General features: G+C 51.2%; 1 protein-coding gene across 1 annotated transcript in view; it reads left to right on the top strand.

Moving 5' to 3' along the window:
• LOC144096728 (protein 5NUC-like) overlaps nucleotides 1-14,964 on the top strand; it is a 591,711-nt gene that overhangs the window by 335,588 nt on the left and 241,159 nt on the right.

The following is a 14,964-nucleotide window of genomic DNA, read 5'->3' as shown; positions in this document are numbered from 1 at the left end:
AGGGGCAATGTGCGAAGTTAAAAAACGCCGCTTAAACACATTGCGGTTGTCCCTACCGCCGCCACCGCTGCCCGATGAGTAAAGAAGATGACGCTCTTCCAGGCTTTATGAAGGGTCAGGAGGGGGCATAGCTTGAATGTGCTGGCCGGCAGGGGGTGTATCTTTGCCAGATGCGCCGAGCATAGCTGACGGTCTGAAGATCGTACGCGTTGTAGTTATCTTGTGATGACGTAGGGGCAATGTGCGAAGTTAAAAAACGCCGCTTGAACACATTGCGGTTGTCCCTACCGCCGCCACAGCTGCCCGATGAGTAAAGAAGATGACGCTCTTCCAGGCTTTATGAATGGTCAGGAGGGGGCGTATCTTGAATGTGCTGGCTGGCAGGAGGTGTGTCTTTGCCAGATGCACCCAGCGTAGCTGACAGAATGAAGATCGTACGCGTTGTTGTTATCTTGCGATGACGTAGGGGCAATGTGCGAAGTTAAAAAAAACGCCGCTTGATCACTTTGCGGTTGTCCCTACCGCCGCCACCGCTGCCCGATGAATGAAGAAGCTCTTCCAGGTTTTATGAATGGTCCGGAGCGGCTCCAGCTTGAATGTGCTGGCCGGCAGGAGGTGTATCTATGCCAGATGCACCCAGCATAGCTGACAGAATGAAGATTGTACGCGTTGTAGTTATCTTCTGATGAGGTAGGGGGCAATCTGGGAAGTAAAAAAACCGCCGCTTGGTCACTTTGCTGTTGTCCCTACCGCCTCCACCGCTCCCCGATGAGTGAAGAAGTCGACGCTCTTGCAGGCTTTATGAATGGTAAGAAGGGGGCGTATCTTGAATGTGCTGGCCGGCAGGGGGTGTATCTTTTGCAGATGCACCAAGCGTAGCTGACAAAATAAAGATCGTACGCGTTGTAGTTATCTTGTGATGACGTAGGGGCAATGCGCGAAGTTAAAAAAACGCTGCTTGAACACATTGCGGTTCTCCCAACCGCCGCCACCGCTGCCCGATGAGTAAAAAAGTCGACGCTATTCCAGGCTTTATGAATGGTCAGGACGGGGCGTAGCTTGAATGTGCTTGCCGGCAGGGGGTGTACCATTGCCAGATGCACCCAGCGTAGCTGACACAATGAAGATCGTACGTGTTGTAGTTATCTTCTGATGACGTAGGGGCAATCTGCGAAGTAAAAAAAACGCCGCTGAATTACTTTGCGGTTGTCCCTACCGCCGCTGCCGCTGCCCGATGAGTGAAGAAGATAACGCTCTTCCAGGCTTTAGGAATGGTCAGGAGTGGGCGTAACTTGAATGCGCTGGCCGACAGGGTGTGTATCTTTGCCAGATGCACCCAGCGTAGCTGACAGAATGAAGATCGTACGCTTTGTAGTTATCTTCTGATGGCGTAGGGGCAATCTGCGAGGTAAAAAAAACGCCGCTTGATCACTTTGCGGTTGTCCCAACCGCCGCCACCGCTGCCCGATGAGTAAAGAAGATGACGCTCTTCCGGGATTTATGAATGGTCAGGAGGGGGCGTATCTTGAATGTGCTGGCCGGCAGGGGGTGTATCATTGCCAGATGCACCCAGCGTAGCTGACACAATGAAGATCGTACGTGTTGTAGTTATCTTCTGATGACGTAGGGGCAATCTCCGAAGTAAAAAAAACGCCGCTGGATCACTTTGCGGTTGTCCCTACCGCCGCTGCCGCTGCCCGATGAGTGAAGAAGATAACGCTCTTCCAGGCTTTAGGAATGGTCAGGAGTGGGCGTAACTTGAATGCGCTGGCCGGCAGGGTGTGTATGTATCTTTGCCAGATGCACCCAGCGTAGCTGACAGAATGAAGATCGTACGCGTTGTAGTTATCTTCTGATGACGTAGGGGCAATCTGTGAGGTAAAAAAAACGCCGCTTGATCACTTCGCGGTTGTCCCTACCGCCGCCACCGCTGCCCAATGAGTGAAGAAGATAACACTCTTCCAGGCTTTATGAATGATCAGGAGGGGGCGCAGCTTGAATGCGCTGGCCGGCAGGGTGTGTATCATTGCCAGATGCACCCAGCGTAGCTGACAGGATGAAGATCGTACGCGTTGCAGTTATCTTCTGATGACGTAGGGGGCAATAAGCGAAGTAATAAAACGCCGCTTGATCACCTTGCGGTTGTCCCTACCGCCGCCGCCGCTGCCCGATGAGTGAAGATGACGCTCTTCCAGGCTTTATGAACGGTCAGGAGGGGGTGCCGCTTCAATGCGCTGGCCGGCAGGGTGTGTATCTTTGCCAGATGCACCCAATGTAACCGACTGAATTTAGATCGTACGCGTTGTAGTTATCTTCTGATGACGTAGGGGCAATCTGCAAAGTAAAAAAAACTTCTGATGACGTAGGGGCAATCTGCAAAGTAAAAAAAACGCCGCTTGATCACTTTGTGGTTGTCCCTACCGCCACCACCGCTGCCCGATGAGGAAGATGACGCTCTTCCAGGCTTTATGAATGGTCAGGGGGGCATAGCATGAAAGTGCTGGCCGGCTGGGGGTGTATCTTTGCCAGATGCACCCAGCGTAGCTGACAGAATAAAGATTGTATGCGTTGTAGTTATCTTCTGATGACGCAGGGGCAATCACCGAAGTAAAAAAAAACGCCGCTTGATCACTTTTCGGTGGTCCCTACCGCCGCAACCGCTGCCCGATGAGTGAAGATGACGCTCTTCCAGGCTTTATGAATGGACAGGAGGGGGCGCAGCTTGAATGCGCTGGCCGGCAGGGTGTGTATCTTTGCCAGATGCACCCAAGGTAGCCGACTGAATTAAGACCGTACGCGTTGTAGTTATCTTCTGATGACTTAGGGGCAATCTGCGAAGTAAAAAAAAAACGCCGCTTGATCACTTTGCGGTTGTCCCTACCGCCGCCACCGCTGCCCGATGAGTGAAGATAACGCTCTTCCAGGCTTTATGAATGGTCAGGAGGCGGCGCAGCTTGAATGCGTTAGCCGGCAGGGGGTGTATCTTTGGCAGATGCACCCAAGGTACCCGACTGAATTAAGATCGTACGCGTTGTAGTTATCTTCTGATGACGTAGGGGCTATCTGCAAAGTAAAAAAAACGCCGCTTGATCACTTTGTGGTTGTCCCTACCGCCACCACCGCTGCCCGATGAGTGAAGATGACGCTCTTCCAGGCTTTATGAATGGTCAGGTGGGCATAGCTTGAATGTACTGGCCGGCTGGGGGTGTATCTTTGCCAGATGCACCCAGCGTAGCTGACAGAATAAAGATTGTATGCGTTGTAGTTATCTTCTGATGACGTAGGGGCAATCACCGAAGTAAAAAAAAACGCCGCTTGATCACTTTGCGGTGGTTCCTACTGCCGCCACCGCTGCCATATGAGTGAAGATAACGCTCTTCCAGGCTTTATGAATGGTCAGGAGCGGGCGTAGCTTGAATGCGTTGGCCGGCAGGGTGTGTATCTTCCAGATGCACCCAGCGTAGCTGACAGAATGAAGATCGTACGCGTTGTAGTTATCTTCTGATGAGGTAGGGGCAATCACCGAAGTAAAAAAAAGACGCCGCTTCATCACTTTGCGGTTGTCCCTACCGCTGCCACCGCTGCCCTATGAGTGGAGAAGATAACGCTCTCCCAGGCTTTAGGAATGGTCAGGAGGGGGCGTAACTTGAATGCGCTGGCCGGCAGGGTGTATACCTTTGCCAGATGCACCCAGCGTAGCTGACAGAATGAAGATCGTACGCGTTGTAGTTACTTGTGATGACGTAGGGGCAATCTGCGAAGTAAAAAAAAACGCCGCTAGATCACTTTGCGGTTGTCCCTACAGCCGCCACCGCTGCCCGATGAGTGAAGATGACGCTCTTCCAGGTTTTATGAATGGTCAGGAGGGGGCGTATCTTGGATGTGCTGGCCGGCAGGGGGTGTATCTTTGCCAGATGCACCCAGCGTAGCTGACAGAATGAATATCGTACGCGTTGTAGTCATCTCATGATGACGTAGGGGCAATCTGCGAAGTAAAAAAAACGCCGCTTGATCACTTTGCGGTTGTCCCTACCTCCGCCACCGCTCCCCAATGAGTGAAGATGACGCTCATCCAAGCTTTATGAATGGTCAGGAGGGGGCATAGCTTGATTGTGCTGGCCGGCAGGGGGTGTATCTTTGGCAGATGCGCCGAGCATAGCTGACGGTCTGAAGATTGTACGCCTTGTAGTTATCTTCTGATGACGTAGGGGGATATATGCGAAGTAAAAAAAAACGCCGCTTGATCACTTTGCGCTTATCCCTACCGCCGCCACCGCTGCCCGATGAGCGAAGAAGATGACGCTCTTCCATGCTTTTTGAATGGTCAGGAGTGGGCGCAGCTTGAATGTGCTGGCCGGCAGGAGGTGTATCTTTGCCTGATGCACCCAGCTTAGCTGACAGAATGAAGATCGTACGCGTTGTAGTTATCTTATGATGATGAAGTGGGCAATATGCGAAGTAAACAAAATGCCGCTTGATCACTTTGCGGTTGTCCCTACCGCCGCCACCGCTGCCCGATGAGTAAAGAAGATGACGCTCTTCCAGGCTTTATGAATGGTCAGGAGGGGGCATAGCTTGAATGTGCTGGCCGGCAGGGGGTGTATCTTTGCCAGATGCGCCGAGCATAGCTGACGGTCTGAAGATCGTACGCGTTGTAGTTATCTTGTGATGACGTAGGGGCAATGTGCGAAGTTAAAAAACGCCGCTTGAACACATTGCGGTTGTCCCTACCGCCGCCACCGCTGCCCGATGAGTAAAGAAGATGACGCTCTTCCAGGCTTTATGAATGGTCAGGAGGGGGCGTATCTTGAATGTGCTGGCTGGCAGGAGGTGTGTCTTTGCCAGATGCACCCAGCGTAGCTGACAGAATGAAGATCGTACGCGTTGTTGTTATCTTGCGATGACGTAGGGGCAATGTGCGAAGTTAAAAAAAACGCCGCTTGATCACTTTGCGGTTGTCCCTACCGCCGCCACCGCTGCCCGATGAATGAAGAAGCTCTTCCAGGTTTTATGAATGGTCCGGAGCGGCTCCAGCTTGAATGTGCTGGCCGGCAGGAGGTGTATCTATGCCAGATGCACCCAGCATAGCTGACAAAATAAAGATCGTACGCGTTGTAGTTATCTTGTGATGACGTAGGGGCAATGCGCGAAGTTAAAAAAACGCCGCTTGAACACATTGCGGTTCTCCCAACCGCCGCCACCGCTGCCCGATGAGTAAAAAAGTCGACGCTATTCCAGGTTTTATGAATGGTCAGGACGGGGCGTAGCTTGAATGTGCTGGCCGGCAGGGGGTGTATCATTGCCAGATGCACCCAGCGTAGCTGACACAATGAAGATCGTACGTGTTCTAGTTATCTTCTGATGACGTAGGGGCAATCTGCGAAGTAAAAAAAAACGCCGCTGGATCACTTTGCGGTTGTCCCTACCGCCGCTGCCGCTGCCCGATGAGTGAAGAAGATAACGCTCTTCCAGGCTTTAGGAATGGTCAGGAGTGGGCGTAACTTGAATGCGCTGGCCGGCAGGGTGTGTATCTTTGCCAGATGCACCCAGCGTAGCTGACAGAATGAAGATCGTACGCTTTGTAGTTATCTTCTGATGACGTAGGGGCAATCTGCGAGGTAAAAAAAACGCCGCTTGATCACTTTGCGGTTGTCCCAACCGCCGCCACCGCTGCCCGATGAGTAAAGAAGATGACGCTCTTCCGGGATTTATGAATGGTCAGGAGGGGCCGTATCTTGAATGTGCTGGCCGGCAGGGGGTGTATCATTGCCAGATGCACCCAGCGTAGCTGACACAATGAAGATCGTACGTGTTGTAGTTATCTTCTGATGACGTAGGGGCAATCTGCGAAGTAAAAAAAACGCCGCTGGATCACTTTGCGGTTGTCCCTACCGCCGCTGCCGCTGCCCGATGAGTGAAGAAGATAACGCTCTTCCAGGCTTTAGGAATGGTCAGGAGTGGGCGTAACTTGAATGCGCTGGCCGGCAGGGTGTGTATCTTTGCCAGATGCACCCAGCGTAGCTGACAGAATGAAGATCGTACGCGTTGTAGTTATCTTCTGATGACGTAGGGGCAATCTGTGAGGTAAAAAAATGCCGCTTGATCACTTTGCGGTTGTCCCTACCGCCGCCACCGCTGCCCAATGAGTGAAGAAGATAACACTCTTCCAGGCTTTATGAATGATCAGGAGGGGGCGCAGCTTGAATGCGCTGGCCGGCAGGGTGTGTATCATTGCCAGATGCACCCAGCGTAGCTGACAGGATGAAGATCGTACGCGTTGTAGTTATCTTCTGATGACGTAGGGGGCAATAAGCGAAGTAATAAAACGCCGCTTGATCACCTTGCGGTTGTCCCTACCGCCGCCGCCGCTGCCCGATGAGTGAAGATGACGCTCTTCCAGGCTTTATGAACGGTCAGGAGGGGGTGCCGCTTCAATGCGCTGGCCGGCAGGGTGTGTATCTTTGCCAGATGCACCCAATGTAACCGACTGAATTTAGATCGTACGCGTTGTAGTTATCTTCTGATGACGTAGGGGCAATCTGCAAAGTAAAAAAAAACGCCGCTTGATCACTTTGTGGTTGTCCCTACCGCCACCACCGCTGCCCGATGAGGAAGATGACGCTCTTCCATGCTTTATGAATGGTCAAGGGGGCATAGCATGAATGTGCTGGCCGGCTGGGGGTGTATCTTTGCCAGATGCACCCAGCGTAGCTGACAGAATAAAGATTGTATGCGTTGTAGTTATCTTCTGATGACGCAGGGGCAATCACCGAAGTAAAAAAAAAACGCCGCTTGATCACTTTTCGGTGGTCCCTACCGCCGCAACCGCTGCCCGATGAGTGAAGATGACGCTCTTCCAGGCTTTATGAATGGACAGGAGGGGGCGCAGCTTGAATGCGCTGGCCGGCAGGGTGTGTATCTTTGCCAGATGCACCCAAGGTAGCCGACTGAATTAAGACCGTACGCGTTGTAGTTATCTTCTGATGACTTAGGGGCAATCTGCGAAGTAAAAAAAAAACGCCGCTTGATCACTTTGCGGTTGTCCCTACCGCCGCCACCGCTGCCCGATGAGTGAAGATAACGCTCTTCCAGGCTTTATGAATGGTCAGGAGGCGGCGCAGCTTGAATGTGCTGGCTGGCAGGAGGTGTGTCTTTGCCAGATGCACCCAGCGTAGCTGACAGAATGAAGATCGTACGCGTTGTAGTTATCTTGTGATGACGTAGGGGCAATGTGCGAAGTTAAAAAACGCCGCTTGAACACATTGCGGTTGTCCCTACCGCCGCCACCGCTGCCCGATGGATAAAGAAGATGACGCTCTTCCAGGCTTTATGAATGGTCAGGGTGCCATATTACTTGAGGAGAAGAAGAAGAAGAAGAAGAATGGTCAGGAGGGGGCATAGCTTGAATGTGCTGGCCGGCAGGGGGTGTATCTTTGCCAGATGCGCCGAGCATAGCTGACGGTCTGAAGATCGTACGCGTTGTAGTTATCTTGTGATGACGTAGGGGCAATGTGCGAAGTTAAAAAACGCCGCTGGATCACTTTGTGGTTGTCCCTACCGCCGCTGCCGCTGCCCGATGAGTGAAGAAGATAACGCTCTTCCGGGCTTTAGGAATGGTCAGGAGTGGGCGTAACTTGAATGCGCTGGCCGGCAGGGTGTGTATCTTTGCCAGATGCACCCAGCGTAGCTGACAGAATGAAGATCGTACGCGTTGTAGTTATCTTCTGATGACGTAGGGGCAATCTGCGTAGTAAAAAAAAACGCCGCTTGATCACTTTTCGGTGGTCCCTACCGCCGCCACCGCTGCCCGATGAGTGAAGATAACGCTCTTCCAGGCTTTATGAATGGTCAGGAGGCGGCGCAGCTTGAATGCGCTGGCCGACAGGGTGTGTATCTTTGCCAGATGCACCCAAGGTAGCCGACTGAATTAAGACCGTACGCGTTGTAGTTATCTTCTGATGACTTAGGTGCAATCTGCGAAGTAAAAAAAAAACGCCGCTTGATCACTTTTCGGTGGTCCCTACCGCCGCCACCGCTGCCCGATGAGTGAAGATAACGCTCTTCCAGGCTTTATGAATGGTCAGGAGGCGACGCAGCTTTAATGCGTTAGCCGGCAGGGGGTGTATCTTTGGCAGATGCACCCAAGGTACCCGACTGAATTAAGATCGTACGCGTTGTAGTTATCTTCTGACAATGTAGGGGGCAATCTGCGAAGTAAAACAGCGCCGCTTGATCATTTTGCGGTTGTCCCTACCGCCGCCACCGCTGCCCGATGAGTGAAGAAGACGATCTTCCAGGCTTTATGAATAATCAGGAAGGGGCGCAGTTTGAATATGCTGGCGGCAGGGGGTGTATCTTCACCAGCTGCGCCCAGCATACCTGACGGTCTGAAGATCGTACGTGTTGTAGTTAGTTATCTTCTGATGACGTAGGGGGCAATCTGGGAAGTAAAAAAAAAACACCGCTTGATCACTTTGCTGTTATCCCTACCGCCGCCACCGCTGCCCGATGAGTGAAGGAGTCGACGATCTTACAGGCAATATGAATGGTCAGGACGGGGTGTAGCTTGAATGTGCTGGCTGGTAGGGGGTGTATCTTTTGCAGATGCACCCAGCGTAGCTGACAAACTGAAGATCGTACGCGTTGTAGTTATCCTCTGATGACGTAGGGGCAATCTGCAAAGTAAAAAAAACGCCGCTTGATCACTTTGTGGTTGTCCCTACCGCCGCCACCGCTGCCCGATGAGTGAAGATGACGCTCTTCCAGGCTTTATGAATGGTCAGCGGGGCATAGCTTGAATGTGCAGGCCGGCTGGGGGTGTATCTTTGCCAGATGCACCCAGCGTAGCTGACAGAATAAAGATTGTATGCGTTGTAGGTATCTTCTGATGACATAGGGGCAATCTGCGAAGTAAAAAAAAAACGCCGCTTGATCACTTTGCGGTGGTTCCTACTGCCGCCACCGTTGCCCGATGAGTGAAGATAACGCTCTTCCAGGCTTTATGAATGGTCAGTGGGGGGGCGTAGCTTGAATGTGCTGGCCGGCAGGGGGTGTATCTTTGCCAGATGCGACCAGCATAGCTCACGGTCAGAAGATCGTACGCGATCTAGTTATCTTCTGATGATGTAGAGGGCAATCTGCGAAGTAAAAACAAACGCCGCTTGATCACTGCGGTTGTCCCTACATCCGGCACCGCTGCCCGATGAGTGAAGATGACGCTCTTCTAGGCTTTAGGAATGGTCAGGACGGGGCGTAGCTTGTATGTGCTGGCCGGCAGGGGGTGTATATTTGTCAGATGCACCCAAGGTAGCCGACTGAATTAAGATCGTAGGCTTTGTAGTTATCTTCTGATGACGTAGGGGCAATCTGCGAAGTAAAAAAAACGCCGCTTGATCACTTTGCGGTTTTCACTACCGCAGCCACCGGTGCCCGATGAGTGAAGAAGACGCTCTTCCAGGCTTTATGAATAATCAGGAAGGGGCGCAGCTTGAATATTCTGGCAGGCAGGGGGTGTATCTTTGCCAGCTGCGCCCAGCATAGCTGACGGTCTGAAGATCGTACGTGTTGTAGTTATCTTCTGATGACGTAGGGGGCAATCTGGGAAGTAAAAAAAAACACCGCTTGATCACTTTGCTGTGGTCCCTACCGCCGCCACCGCTGCCCGATGAGTGAAGAAGTCGACGCTTTTTCAGGATTTTTGAATAATCAGGAGGGGACGCAGCTTGAATATGCTGGCCGCCAGGGGGTGTATCTTTGGCAGATGCACCCAAGGTAGGCGACTGAATTAAGATAGTACGTGTTGTAGCTATCTTCTGATGACGTAGGGGCAATCTGCGAAGTAAAAAAAACATCGCTTGATCACTTTGCGGTTGTCCCTTCCGCCGCTACCGCTGCCTGATGAGTAAAGATGACGCTCTTCCAGGCTTTATGAATGGTCAGGGGGGGCATAGCTTGAATGTGCTGGCCGGCAGGGGGTGTATCTTTGCCAGATGCACCCAGCGTAGCTGACAGAATGAAGATCGTACCCGTCGTAGTTATCTTCTGATGACGTAGGGGCAATCTGCGAAGTAAAAAAAAACGCCGCTTGATCACTTTGCGGCTGTCCCTACAGCCGCCGCCGCTGCCCGATGAGTGAAGAAGATGGCGCTCTTCCAGGCTTTATGAATGGTCAGGATGGGGCGTAGCTTGAATGTGCTGGCCGGCAGGGGCTGTATCTTTGGCAGATGCACCCAGCGTAGCTGGCGGTCTGAAGATCGAGTGCGTTGAAGTTATATTCTAGTGACGTAGAGGCAATCTGCGAAGTAAAAAAACGCCGCTTGATCACTTTGTGTTTGTCCCTACCGCTACCACCGCTGTCCGTTGAGTGAAGAAGATGACGCTCTTGCAGGCTGTTTGAATGGTCAGGACGGGGCGTTGCTTGAATGTGCTGGTCTGCAGGGGTTGTATCTTTGGCAGAAGCACCCAGCGTAGCTGACGGAATGAATATCGTACGCGTTGTGGTTATCTTCTGATGACATAGGGGGCAATCTGCGAAGTAAACAAAAACGCCGCTCTATCACTTTCTGGTTGTCCGTACAGCCGCCACCGCTGGCCGATGCAGCGTCGCCACCGCTGCCGGTCTAGCGGATGCATTCAACAGATATTTTATTCAGCACGGTTGCGACAGCAGCGTGCTCGCTAGCAGCATGAGTTCGCACATAGAACCATATATGTTCATTAACAGCACTGTTAGTTCAATTTTTCTTGTCCCAACAGAGTGCAGAAAATTGGAGCGGCAGCTCTTACTCATCATGTTTCGAGATTTCGTGATGTCTGCTGCCGATGGATGGATGAATGAATGAATGAATGAATGAATGGATGTATGGATGGATGGATGGATCTATAATAGCACTGTAGCAAGAACCACCTGCCGCGTGCCAGTGATGACGTCACGGTCCAGTATGGTGCATTGAGGTGGAACTATGTGAGTATGACGTCAGGGGACGAAATGGCGGCATAGTGGTGGTTTCTCGAATCCAATATGGCGGCCATTAATATTTGCTGTGCCCACCCATTCTTTTCTGTTTTTTTTGCTTTCTGTTGCCCCATGTGATTTTTCCGAACCGCTCAGGGTTTTCTTCGCTGGCCCCTCTGGATGCGGGAACACGTCCGCTTTACGCGTGGCCAATAAAGCTAACGGTCGTTGCTTCAATGTCTTCCAGAAGGTGGCGGCCTTTTTTCTCATGCATCAATGCCACTAAAAAGGAAAATCTAAAGACACCGATAGAGTACAAATTGTCCCTGTGAAGTATGTGCTGGACCAAATTTGCCCTGTTCTAACATATATCTACAAACTAATGCTCTCTACTGATGGTTTTCCAAAAAAACAATGCAAGAAGCCCGAGTGATACCAGTATACAAACATGGAGAAAGAAATGTCCTACATAACTACCGACCAATTTCAATCCTATCTGTATTCTCGAAAGGCGCAAAGAAGTTATTATACCTCAGGATGACATCCTATCTGCATCGACATAAATTATTACATCACTTTCAACACGGATTCAGGCGCAATCGGGGTCTACAGAATCAGGTCTGTTATTGCAAAAAATAATCATTCAGTCTTTTACTAACAAAGCACTGGCAATGGGTATATATATTGACTTTTTCAAGGCATTTGATTCTGTAAATCAAAATATTCTCCTTTGCAAACATTATAAAGCGGTTTTCGCGGAGAAGCGTAAGCTCTTTTTGCATCGTACCTGCAGCTTAGGACCCAGTACACACTAGTGAATGAATCTAAACCATCAGTGCTACTCTTAGTTCTGTCGTCCCGCAAGGAAGCATACTTGGGCCGCTTTTAATATATATATATATATATATATATATATATATATATATATATATATATATATATATATATATATATATATATATATATATATATATACTTATGAAGGGAGCCAACAGTCACCGAAACCAAGGTGCATAGTGGAATGTTTAATTTTTTTTAATGTGTGTAGTGCTGATCAGTGAGATAATATTACTTCGATTAAACTATTGCTTAAAGGAAATTACTTATAAAGCAGCAGAGAAAACAACCATGCTGCCAGTGGGATCCGAACCCACGACCTCCGAATTTCGCGTCCGGTGCTCTACCAACTGAGCTACGGCGACGGCTGTCCAATCTGCTGCTCTCGTGGGTATTTATGTTTATTGTGTGTAAGCGAACCTTGAGAGTGTTCACTAGCGCCACCCTCGTCCATAGCGCCGGACGTAGCACGTCCTGTATTACCGTGAGGGTGACCTGAAACGTCATCTAACGCTGGTTGCGGAAACTGTGCGAGAACTCTCTTATGCTACCTATGGCATCAAGACTGCCAGAACCGAGACCCTCGTTAAGCTATTAGCAGACAAAGTTTAGGAAATGAGGGGCTCGTTTGACTAACTTATGAAGGGAGCCAACAGTCACCGAAACTAAGGTGCATAGGGGAATGTTTAATTTTTTTAAGGTGTAGTGCTGATCAGTGGCATAATAATACATCGATTAAACTATCACTTAAATAAAATTACTTATAAAGGAGCAGGAAAAAACAACCAATCCGCCGGGTGAATCCGAAACCACGACCTCCGCGATTTTCGGAGGTCGTTTGTTCGGATCCGGGTAAGTGCGGCCGAGCTCACGAATGTGATGTCTTCAAAAACGCGATTCTTGGAGAGGCTCCAATTGACATGCTTTTCGTTTCTTGTTTAAATAACTCCCATTGTTACGCTCGACGAATGCACCAATGTCGCCTGAGGACAGGAAACTAGCGGTTTCTTCCAGCCCGCCTTGGTACAATTTAAGAAGGTTCCCCCTCGGGTACGGCCGGTCAGCAGACAACGTGTAGCGGCGAGATGAGCCGAACGGACTAGTACGAGCGAAGAAGCAGCAGCGTGGGCGGGCACTGACAAGCTATCGGCACTTGGTGCCGGCAAGTATACAGCGGCGAGTTGTCGCCGGAGTCGAAAAGGATTAGCGCAGGTTTCGCTCTGTTTAGTAACCCCCCTGTGCCAGGCGGGGGCGCAGAACGGAGTTTCATGCATCTGCTTGTGGTACCGGCGAGTGTACAGCGGCGGAGCCAAAAGGGATTATCGCGGGTGTCGCGCCGTTCATTAGCTCCCCGTGTGCCGGGCGGAGGCGTGGATCAGAGCTTCATGCGTCTTCACGTGGTGGCGGCAAGTGCACAGCGGCGAGTCGCCGCCGGAGCCAAGAGGGATTAGCGCGGGTGTCGCGCCGTTCAGTAACTCCCCGTGTGCCGAGAGGGGAAGCGGATCGGAGCTTCATGCACGTGCACGTGGTGGCAGAGCGTACAGCAGCGAGTCGTCGCCAGAGCCAAAAGGGATTAACGCAGGTGTCGCGCCTTTGAGTAACATCCCGTTTGCCGGGCGGGGAAGCGGATCGCAACTTGATGCATTTGCACGTTGTGGCAGCAAGTGTAGAGCAGCGAGTCGTCGCCGGAGCCAAAAGGGATTAGCGCGGGTGTCCCGCTGTTAAATAACCCCTCTGTGCCGGCTGGAGAACCGGATTGGAGATTCATGCATCTGCACGTGATGGCGGCGAGTGTACAGCTGCGAGTCGTCGGCGAAGCCAAAAAGTATTAGCACGGGTGTCGCGTCATTCATTAACTGCCCGTGTGCAGTGCGGGGAAGCGTAACTGAGCTTCATGCATCTGCATGTTGTGGCGGCGAGTGTACAGGGTCGAGTCGTCGCCGAAGCCAAGAGGAATGAGCGCGGGTGTCGCGTCGTTCAGTAACCCCCCTTGTGCCGGGCGGGTGCTCGGATAGGAGGTTCATGCGTGAAGGCTGTTGGCTTGGTGGCTGTGCTGCACCCGGATGGTGCCGTGCTGCAGCGAGGTTAGTAAGGTCAACAGCACTGATGTCCTTGTGCAGGTGCGATACGCAAGGGTTTGCGCCCGACCTTGGGGTAGGCGGCAGCCGTGCCGGCGGCGATTACGGCGGCGACGACAAGAGATTCTTCTAACAAGTGAAGGACCCGCAAATGAGGCCTATCTGTGGGACGGTGTCACCAGGGCGGCGAGAGTATGTGGGCGCTGGCGATTCGCGGCGATCTCCAAGAGAAAGAAGGAACGCTGCCGGCAGGCGGGCGGTACCGCCCTATGGCGGTACCGCCTGAAAGCTTGCTCGAAAAAAAAATTCTGGAAGATAGAAGAGTTAAAGATAAAACGCAAGGCAAGGCAGCTGTCACCCCTTATATCCATGGGTGTCGCATAATCTAAAGAAAATAGGAAAGAACGCAAATTGACATGTGGTTTCCTCAGCCCCAGGATAAACTAAGTGCGATATGCAAAAGAACTGGCCGCAGAACAGCGTCCCCAAAATCCGCAGTGTAACACCCGCCACCGGAAAAATTTGTAAAATGCACAGAGGGCATCGTGTACAGCATTCCGCTGTCCTGTGGGGAGCAGTATGTGGGACAGTCCGGTAGGTTCCTCAACGAAAGGCTTCGTGAACACAACAACATGAACACAATAGCCAAACGGGCGAGTTGGTGGTACATATTTGTGGCAAACAGTGCAACAACGCGGACAGAGTGGAAGAAAATACAGGACAGCGCTTGTCCTGTATTTTCTTCCACTCTGTCCGCGTCGTTGCGCTGTTTGCCACCAACAACATGAAGTCGTTAACGGGAAGTAATCTGACCTTGCATTGCAAGAAGAGCGGGTGCGTACCCTTTCTGAATAATTGCTCTGTCTTTGCCAGAAGCAGAGATAAACTGATTCGAGTAATCGTTAAAGCTACATATATAGCTACTTTGCGTTATCTATGTGTTACCGAGCCTTCTACATACTTATCGAAAAGAGAATTGACATTCCTAGGTTCGTAATAGCCTTTATCGTCTCATCTTTATCTTTTCATATTGATTTTTTCGGCTTCTCAGCTTTGGTGCATGCGCTTGTAGACAGACTCAGATCTTGGCCGCCA

Source organism: Amblyomma americanum, chromosome 7, assembly GCF_052857255.1.
Source record: "Amblyomma americanum isolate KBUSLIRL-KWMA chromosome 7, ASM5285725v1, whole genome shotgun sequence".
Classification (NCBI taxonomy): domain Eukaryota; kingdom Metazoa; phylum Arthropoda; class Arachnida; order Ixodida; family Ixodidae; genus Amblyomma; species Amblyomma americanum.
Note: the sequence above shows the minus strand (reverse complement) of the source record. Positions and strands in the feature narration are given on the sequence as shown.